At 42.9% G+C, this 10,792-nt stretch overlaps 1 long non-coding RNA gene across 1 annotated transcript; it reads right to left on the bottom strand.

Annotated features, from left to right (window-relative positions):
- Window positions 1-1,959: 1,959 nt before the first annotated feature.
- Window positions 1,960-2,526, bottom strand: LOC135572767 (uncharacterized). Its single transcript, XR_010464472.1, has 2 exons — window positions 2,181-2,526; window positions 1,960-2,020 (listed from the first exon to the last, which is right to left on the bottom strand). It is a non-coding gene; the product is annotated as an uncharacterized LOC135572767 (long non-coding RNA).
- Window positions 2,527-10,792: the final 8,266 nt, after the last annotated feature.

The raw sequence follows: 10,792 nt of genomic DNA, 5'->3' as shown, positions 1-10,792 counted from the left end.
TTTACATTGGTTACTCTCCTCTTTGAGTTCTCAAGACTGTCTAACAGGACAGGATGGCTATAAGATTGAACACAGAGAGCATTCTGTTATTAAGCAACATTGCCATCCTGTGGAGGGCAGTTAACTTGCACAGTGGGACATATTGGCTATAATATGATTCTGTGGAGTACACTGCCTCTCTGTGGTTACGAGAAAATAGTATGTCCTTTCATTATTGGTTTAGTAAAAAAAAAAGGAATCTCCACTTAACTGCAACTATAATTTCTTACCAGCAGGTGGTAGTATGACGCCCCACTGATAATAACACTGCTGCCTTCAGAGAGTTCAACATTAAATAAACTGATGATGTGGAATAAGTCAATTTAAAGTCAATGGCTTTAGTGAATGAATCATTGTTAGATGTAGTACTTTATGCTCTGTAATGAGACCTCATAATAATCTATAACACAGAGTCTATCGCCATTGTGAGTTAATGGTGGTGGTGTTAATAGTCATCAGTTTTGATCACCTAGCTTCTCCGTCATTATAGTAGATGATGATGTTGATTACTGTGTGGATCCTATAGCATATCTATAGCATCAGAATCTAACCATTAAAATGCCCATTACCCATTTAATGGCTTGTTGATATGTCTATTACAAGAGAAACAACCCCATACAGGCTGCTTATTAAACACCTGTGCAGGTGATTTCACCTGTGTAATCATAGAGTGAACTTTAACCTCTGCCACTGTGACAATAGCCAGCTACATTCTTATAGAGAGAGAAAAAGCAAGGGATTATGGAAGGAGCAGGTGTACAGAAAGGGTGATGTCTATGAGATCATTCAAGCATGGAGATGTAAGAGTGTGGGGGGAGAGAGGGAAATATAACTAGTGAGAAATCAAGAGAGCAGGTGTACAGACACAGACACATAGATAGACAGATAGACATAACGAACGACGTAGTGAAGGGTTGACAGGAGTTCAGTCTCTCTGTAGCGGTAACGAGCGGTAGGGGTAACCTCACACCCCTCCACTCCCGGCCCTCAGCCTGCTCTGCCATTAACCGTTACTGGGGCTCCGAGCTGAGAGGCCTCCTGGTATCCCGGTAATACCGGTATCATTGATCCCTCCTCCTTGGCCAGCCAATTACAGAGCAGAATAGCCTCCATACTGTCTAATGAGCAGCAATCGCTCCTGCGGCAATTGCTGAGGCTTTCTGCAACAGAACAGACCTTCTGTTCTACACACAGCAGATAGCATAGTGTAGAACAGAACTGTGCACAGAACAGAACAGTGTAGCAGAGCTTGGACAGAATTTATCGTTTCTAATTGGAAGTCATTGACATTTTATTTATTAATTTAACCTTTATTTAACCAGGTAGGCTAGTTGAGAACAAGTTCTCATTTACAACTGCGACCAGGCCAAGATAAAGTAAAGCAGTGCACCACAAACAACAACAGAGAGTTACACATGGAAGAAACAAACATACAGTCAATAATACAGTAGAAAAAGTCTATAGACAGTGTGTGCAAATGTGGTAGGATAACGGAGATAAGGCAATAAATAGGCCATAGTGGCGAAATAATTACAATACAGCAATGTAACACTGGAGTGATAGATGTGCAGAAGATGAGTGTACAAGCAGAGATACTGGGGTGCAAAGGAGCAAAGATAAATTAAATACATAATAACATTGGTGACAAGGTAGTTGGACAGGCTATTTACATATAGGCTATGTACAGGTGCAGTGATCTGTGAGCTGCTCTGACAGCTGGTGCTTAAAGCTAGTGAGGGAGATATGAGTCTCCAGCTTCAGTGATTTTTCCAGTTTGTTCCAGTCATTGGAAGCAGAGAACTGGAAGGAAAGGCGGCCGGAGGAGGAATTGGCTTTGTGGGTGACCAGTGAAATATACCTGCTGGAGAATGTGCTATGGGTGGTGTATCTCCCTTCAGTAACCACGAGCACAACCGTTCCTTGATTTTAACTGGCAGCTTTATTCTGTAGTTTTAGTCAGAATTATCACCTTCCATGAGAACTATAAAGTAAATGAAAAATACAGTTAAGCACACTCTTACAACCTCCTTAACTTACGAGTGACTTATTAGCTTGGTGTAACTCTGAAGTGCTTACATACATAACAGTTTAACCGGCGTTATAACGGGTTCAGATTAAACACACGAATAAAGGAAAAATACCTCATTGATTTCCTCCCTTCTGTAATAAGCAGACAAACTTCACACTTATTATTCCTGGCATGAATTCACACTTCATCCCAACATACACGCTGCAACCTTTATGAACTACACCCGATGACATGAAAACTTAGCTAACACAGCGCAGGATTGCCTTCCCTCCAAAAGTGTGTTGCTACAATAAGGATCCCAGTTACAACAGTATTAGCTACTTAGTTCCGCATGTCTTATTATTTCCCCTGCACAGAGAGAGCACGGCTCCTATCCCAGCCCTGGAGTCGTCCAACTCCACTATGAACGCCAAAGACTGATCCGGATGAGCCAGCACGGGACCCGAGGTAAACAGAGACTTCAGGTGACCAAAGCCTTGTCCGCCTCAGCCGACCAGTGCAGCCGCACCAGTCTCCCTTCAGCAGTGAGGTAATGGGAGCCGCTACCTGATAAACCTCCGATAAACCTCCGGTAGTAGTTGGCAAACCCTAGAAACTGCTGCACTTCCTTTACCGTGGTGGGAGTCGGCCAATTACGCACGGCTGAAATGTGGTCTCTCTCCATCTCCACCCCTGAAGTGGAGTATATCAGAATATCATTACTCTTTCTGACATGACTCGTTCTGATATTACTCGTTTTGACATTACTCGTTCTGATACTACTCTTTTTCATATTACTCGTTCTCACATTACTCGTTCTGATACTACTCTTTTTCATATTACTCGTTTTGACATTACTCGTTCTCACATGACTCGTTCTGATATTACTCGTTCTGATATTACTCTTTTCTGATTTTACTCATTCTGATTTTACTCATTCTGATTTTACTCATTCTGATTTTACTCATTCTGATTTTACTCATTCTGATTTTACTCATTCTGACATTACTCACTTCTTTATTTAAACGAAGAACATTAAACAAACTACCAAAATAACAAAACTAACGTGACGCTATACACACGAGTGCTGACATGCAACTACACATAGACAATAACCCCCCAAACAAAAATGGAAAATGGCAACATAAATAGGATCTCCAATCAGAGACAATGATAAACAGCTGCCTCTGATTGGGAACCATTTCAGGCCATCATAGACCTACATTACCTAGACAAACCAAAACCCCATAGATGTACAAAAAACCCTAGACAAGACAAAAACACACATACCACCCTCGTCACACCCTGACCTAACCAAAATAATAAAGAAAACAAAGATATCTAAGGTCAGGGCGTGACACCGACATAATTCATTCTGACATTACTCATTCTGATATTGCTCGCTCTGATATTCATTCATTTTTATACATTTTTACTTCTTCATTATTGCATTGCTAGATATTACTGCTCTGTTGGAGCTAGGAACATAATGATTTTGCTGCACCTTCGGTAACATTTGCAGATCTGTGTACACAACCAATAAACTTACATTTGATTTGGTTTGAATTTTATTTTGTTTTTGGTTCTCAATCTCTTCACTTATTTCTTAGCCTATATGTGTGTGTGTGTGTGTGTGAGAGTCTGTTTGTCTGTCTACTGTCTCTCTCTCCGTCCCTGTCTGTGTGTCGGCTCTTTGGTCATGTTCTACAACTTTGAAATCACAAAGTTCTCTCTCTGTCTCAGTGGCTCTCAACCGCACAACTTGTCTAGTTAGTCCGTCTGTGAGCCTGTTTGTCTATCTGGATGTTCTAGAAACTTTAATATCACAGCGCATAACACAAAGAAACTCAGTGACACAGAGATAAGGGAGCTACATAAACAGTTTTAAAACACCTTTTTATATTCTGTAAAAGAGAGAACAAAATGAAGAGACCAACATGGTGATGAGAGGGTCTAATGGAGGGTTTGACGTCAGGAGATAATAAAAGCCTCTAAGCCCCCTTCTTCATTAGAGACCACACACACACACACACACACACACACACACACACACACACACACACACACACACACACACACACACACACACTACGCCCACACGCACACACACATAGCAGCAGCAGCAGCAGTGTCATTAGCCTGAGAGACAGTGGGGAGGGATAGGAGTGTAAAGGTTACATGATAATCAACACTCCCTCTCCACTGTCAACCCAAACAATAAAGACCTGACATCAATATGCCACATCACTCATCAGCACAATACAGCCTGGCACCACAGGGGAAAGGGCCCATGAGTACACCCACACTGATTAAACTGTGTGTGTGTGTGTGTGTGTGTGTGTGTGTGTGTGTGTGTGTGTGTGTGTGTGTGTGTGTGTGTGTGTGTGTGTGTGTGTGTGTGAAGCTGGAATGGTGAGAATGGCAGGTTGGGTCAGTGCCTTAGGGACATCAATTAGCATGGAGTCATTAAGGTAAAGTGTGTGTGTGTGTTGGTGTGTGCGATGTGTGTGCTTGAGTCTCCATGTGTATTTGTTAAGACTCACCCAGCTCTGAGACAGGGGCCAGACACTGCCCTTTCAGTCTGATAGAGCTGTCACTGCTTCATCCACAGCAGAGAGAGCGACTCACACACACGCACACACACGTGTTTTCTTTTTTTTTCTTCTGTTGATATAAAGGTGTAACGTTTTATGTAGCATGAAGGAATATTTACTATGATAGAGAGACCACCATTCCAGGTTTATTTCACCTGTATTGCTGTAGTGCTGGAACATACTACAGGACAGACAGGAGGAATGATTTTGGTCTGTCTGAAAGCTAATCATTTGGCTGCTGCACCTCTAGATGGCAGTATGACACCACTCCTCTCTCTTACGTATACACTCATACAGGGACATATGAATACACACACACGCACATGCACACACAGACATACACAAATACAAAACAAATACACATGGTGATTAATTGCTACAGTTTGGTGTGTGTTTGTGAGGAAATGACCCGCAAGTTCCCCCAAATGCTTCAGCATAGGTAGAGAGTAGAACTGTTTCATTCCCATGTTCTCATTGAAAACAACTTCCTACCGTCTTCTCGTATTTTATACGTTTTATTTTCCATGTAATGGAACTTGATCAATGCCAGCCAATGTTTTTCTGGGTACATGCGTTGACCTTTCAACCCTCTCTGACGTATCTGGGTCACGTGGCTATATCCATTCCCTCTATCTCTCTCTGTCAGGGGTGTGTTCATTGATGGAGTAGTGTGTTTCTTCCTAGGTGTGTTTACCACTTGCAGGTAGCACTAAGGTGTTGTGTAGTCATGGTAATGCAATGACATCAGTGTGTGTGTTTGTGTTTTGACATGGACTGTACTTAGGCCAGTCCACTCTATCTTCCCCTGGGTAACATAACCAGCGACCTCTTTCTAAATACACGTGCGTGTATGCACAGGCGTGTGCACACACTCATGCACACCTATGAACTTAATTACCCAATGAATAATTAATGTTTGATTGCACCGTTCCCTCAGGCTGTCAACACAACATAATTTATCATAAGATTATAATTCATCACTAATTGGTTTAGCAAGAGGTTTTTGATTAGAATAATTTGCTTATTTAATGCACAAATTTTATTAGGCAGCAAACTTTTTTAAGAGTGTGTATAGACTTAGCGTCACACACGAAGTTAAAACGAGACTCATTAAATTGCTTTTTATTGAATTACATTTTGGGATTAAAAATAGTTGTTTGCTCAGTCATAATGCAGTCTGGCTTTCCATAATTTAGTTAAACAAAGCAGCTGAATACACTAATGTTTTTAGATCCAATAGACTCTGGAAGACTCGTGGAGACTCGGGGAGAGACTTGGAACACAGAGGTGCTCTTCCCTCACCTCTAAGCCAGGGACACAGTGTCCTTGTGGAACTTCTTCACTTCCTCATTGATTTCTGTTTGTTTCTACTGAGCCTGGAGGCCCTATATGAATTAGAACAGTTGTAAATGACAGTCTCTCTCAGCCATAGTACCTGTTGATGAATCACTGTGTAATGTAGCTATCCCATCGTTGGACAGGAAACTGTTGCACCACGTAATGTAAATCTTGAGACTCTCTCAGTGCGGTGGTGGCCACATCATCTCTCTTTCTCTGGCATTTAGAAAAGACAAAGGAGAGGAGAGGAGAGACGAGAGGAGTTGTACTGTAAGGTACAGTTGATATCGGAAATGTACATACACTTACGTTGGAGTCATTAAAACTCGTTTTTCAACCACTCCACAAATGTCTTGTTAACAAACTATAGTTTTGGCAACAACAATTGTTTACAGACAGATTACTTCACTCAGAATTCTAGTGGGTCAGAAGTTTACATACACAGAGTTGACTGTGCCTTTAAACAGCTTGGAAAATTCCAGAAAATTATGTCATGGCTTTAGAAGCTTCTGATAGGCTAATTGACATAATTTGAGTCAATTGGGGGTGTACCTGTGGATGTATTTCAAGGCCTACCTTCAAACTCAGTGCCTCTTTGCTTGACATCATGGGAAAATCAAAAGAAATCAGCCAAGACCTCAGAAACAAAATTGTAGACCTCCACAAATCTGGTTCATCCTTGGGAGCAATTTCCAAACGACCTGAAGGTACCACGTCCATCTGTACAAGCAATAGTACGCAAGTATAAACACCATGGGACCACACAGCCGTCATACCGCTCAGGAAGGAGAAGCGTTCTGTCTCCTAGAGATGAACGTACTTTGGTGAGAAAAGCGCAAATCAATCCCAGAACAACAGCAATGGACCTTGTGAAGATGCTGGAGGAAACAGGTACAAAAGTATCTATATCCACAGTAAAACAAGTCCTATATCGACATAACCTGAAAGGCCGCTCAGCAAGGAAGAAGCCACTGCTCTAAAACTGCCATAAAAAAGCCAGACTACGGTTTGCAACTTCATATGGGGACAAAGATCATACTTTTTGGAGAAATGTCCTCTGGTCTGATGAAACAAAAATAGAACTGTTTGGCCATAATGACCATAGTTATGTTTGGAGGAACGAGGGGGAGTCTTGCAAGCCAAAGAACACCATCCCAACCGTGAAGCACGAGGGTGGCAGCATCATGTTGTGGGTATGCTTTGCTGCAGGAGGGACTGGTGCACTTCACAAAATAGATGGCATCATGAGGCAGGAAAATTCTGTGGATATATTGAAGCAACATCTCAATACATCAGTCAGGAAGTTAAAGCTTGTTCGCAAATGGGTATTCCAAATGGACAATGACCCCAAGCATACTTTCAAAGTTGTGGCAAAATAGCTTAAAGACAACAACGTCAAGGAATTTGAGTGGCCATCACAAATCCATGACCTCAATCCCATAGAAAATGTGTGGGCGTAACTGAAAAAGCATGTGCGAGCAAGGAGGCCTACAAACCTGACTCCGTTACACCAGCTCTGTCAGGAGGAATGGGCCAAAATTCACCCAACTTATTGTGGGAAGTATGTGGAAGGCTACCCAAAACTTTTCACCCAAGTTTAACAATTTAAAGGCAATGCTACCAAATACTAATTGAGTGTATGTAAACTTCTGACCCACTGGGAATGTGATGAAATAAATAAAAGCTGAAATAATTAATTCTCTCTACTATTATTCTGACATTTCACATTCTTAAAGTGGTGATCCTAACTGACCTAAAACAGGGGATTTTTACTAGGATTAAATGTCAGGAATTGTGAAAAGTTTAAATGTATTTGGCTAAGGTGTATAGTAACTTTCGACTTCAACTGTATGTGTAACGGCTGTCATGGCTTGAAGAAGGTGAGGACCAAGGTGCAGCGTGGTACGTGTTCATCTGTTATTATGAATAGAAACACTGAATGGAAAAACAACAAAAGAGAATGAACTGAAACAGTTCTGTCTGGTACAGAATACAAAAACAGAAAACAATCACCCACAAAACACAATGGAAAACAGGCTACCTAAATATGGTTCTCAATCAGGGACAATGATTGACAGCTGCATCTGATTGAGAACCATACCAGGCCAAACACAGAAATAGAAAATCATAGACAAACTAACATAGGCAACCCACCCAACTCACACCCTGACCACACTAAAACAAAAGACAAAACAAAGGAACTAAGGTCAGAACGTGACAGTATGTGTGTTCCTCGTTCTGCTGCTGTCACGTTCTGACCATAGTTCTGTTATTTTATTATTTGTTTTAGTATGGTCAGGGCGTGAGTTGGGGTGGGCAGTCTATGTTTGTTTTTCTATGTTGGTTTTTGTGTTCGGCCTAGTATGGTTCTCAATCAGAGGCAGGTGTCGTTAGTTGTCTCTGATTGAGAATCATACTTAGGTAGCCTGGGTTTCACTTTTGGTTTGTGGGTGTTTGTTTCCGTGTGAGTGTTTGGGCCAAATGTTACTGTTTCGGTTTTGTAAATTCACGTCATCGTTTATTGTTTTGATTGAGTGTTCAGTGTTTTCTTTAATTAAAATCATCATGAACACTTACCACGCTGCGCTTTGGTCCGATCCTTCTTCCACCTCTGAATGCTGTAACAGCTGCCCAATAGATGTGAGAGGACAGGAGGGCTGAAGGCCTGGACACCGCTACTGGTCCTCACCTCACCTCAGTGTCCTCACGTCACTGGAAATTATCCTCACAACACACACTCACACATTTTGCTATTCCTGTTGTGTGTTTTCCTCCGAGGCAAAAGCAGACAGAGAGAGCGTAGGGGTGTGTGTAGGTTATCATCCCAGCTCTGAGCTGGCCTTATCAGCCAGTCTCCTGAGGAAGGCAGGGGGAGATTATCAGCCCTGCCAGCCAGCTGTGGTGGAGGCGAGAGGGGAGCGACGGGTGGCCAGATAGCACCCTTTCTTTCTCTCACACACACACACACACACACACACACACACACACACACACACACACACACACACACACACACACACACACACACACACACACACACACACACATTGCCAGAGAGGCACTGTTAAAGGATTTGGCAGCTGTGGTGGAGCCATCAGACAGCCAATCACAGGATCGATGGCAGCCGTGACTTGGCCAATGACCCGCGCTGTTATCACTGCTGGCCATCCTCTCTCACTTCAACTCACTGTCCAATTCATTCCCCCTCTGCGCTTATTTTATTTTCTATCTCTCTCTCTCTCTCTTTTATTGCTTCCTCTCTCATTTCAGGCCATTTTCCTCCATCTAAAACTTTTCTTTCTTCAACTCCCTCCCTCTCTCTTTCCTCCCTCTCTGCTCTCTCTCCTCTCTCTCCCTCTCTCCTGGTATGGTTAGTGTGGTCTAATGAATCTGGGGTCTCAGGGCAGGCTCTGCTGGGCTGATTAGGATCCTCATTAAAGAGAGGACCAGACACCCCTCCAACCCCCCCTCCATCCCTTTTTTTGTTCCTCTCCTCCGCCCCTCCTCCCCTCCTCCCTCCGTCGTCCGTGCACCCTGCCTTGTCTTGCAGTGGCATTTTTAATTACCAGCCCTCATCATATAAAAGCATGGTAATGCATTAGAGGAGTACATCCGTATCAGTGTGTGTGTGTGTGTGTGTATGTGTATATCCACTACATATAAGCAGTGTATCAGTGGATATAAACCCAGTGGACACCTGGTCTAAGAAGGATGTAAGGAATGAGTACCCTGTGGCTGTTAAGGTTGACCAATAGCTGACATGTAAAGTCTCCACAGAGAAAGTACACAAATAACGGCCTCATTTAACTTGGTTTCAAATTTGACAATCCCGTGACAACTTCTAATAGGCTGTAATGAATAAAGAGTAACTACAGTTAAAAAGAGGGACAGACCAAGTTGAATGGTAAAGGGAGAGAGAGAAAAGTACAGAGGGAGAGAAATGCAGGGGTAGAACGGCTGAAAAAGAGAGAGCGAGAGAGAACGTTTTAGGGTTGTTATTCTAATGGGATCAGTATCAGTACAGCTACACAGGATGCTGAGGGACAGAAGATAAATCTGATTATGTTGCCTGAAAAACATTGTTGTTGAAAACATTACTCTGGTAGATACAGAGCAGAAGACAAAAGATGGAGGGAGGGGGGCAGGGAGGGAGGGAAAGTTAATTCTCTCTCTCTCTCTCTCTCTCTCTCTCTCTCTCTCTCTCTCTCTCTCTCTCTCACTCTCTCTCTCGCTTTCTCTCTCTCTCTTTTTGTTCCCGTGTACACATGTGTCTCTGTAGATCCCCTGTCATGGCAGTTAGCTAGCCAGTCACCCTGATGAAAGGGGATCGATGCCTACCTCAGGAGAAGTCTATCACCTGATAGACACTCAGAACAAATCTAGACATATCTGCTTCTCCCAAACAGAAACCGATAACAGGAAAGAGGCATGTCACCCCTCCCACCTCTCTTCTGTACAGCAGCAGAGACCAGAGACAGGGGGAGTCATCTGCCCAGGGGTTCAAATGGTACTATTTAGTACTGTACTGTAGGTGGTAGAAATGTGTTTTCTTTCACAAATCTGTTCAGTGCTCCTCCAACTCTACCCCCATCCATATCTACAGAAACAGACAGTGTAGACACAAACCTGATTCTGAACCTGACCCTACCTCCTCTCTCTCCTCTCTCCTCCCCTCCTCTCTCCTCTCCTCCCTTCCTCTCCTCCCCTTAACCTGTCAGAAGACATCAGGGTATTGGAATTGCTCACTGACTCGAAGAGTAATCAGAGGGATAGAGAGGGAGGGATGGAAGGATAAACGCGCACAGACACACAC

This window comes from Oncorhynchus nerka, linkage group LG8 (assembly GCF_034236695.1).
Source record: "Oncorhynchus nerka isolate Pitt River linkage group LG8, Oner_Uvic_2.0, whole genome shotgun sequence".
Taxonomy (NCBI): domain Eukaryota; kingdom Metazoa; phylum Chordata; class Actinopteri; order Salmoniformes; family Salmonidae; genus Oncorhynchus; species Oncorhynchus nerka.
Note: the sequence above shows the minus strand (reverse complement) of the source record. Positions and strands in the feature narration are given on the sequence as shown.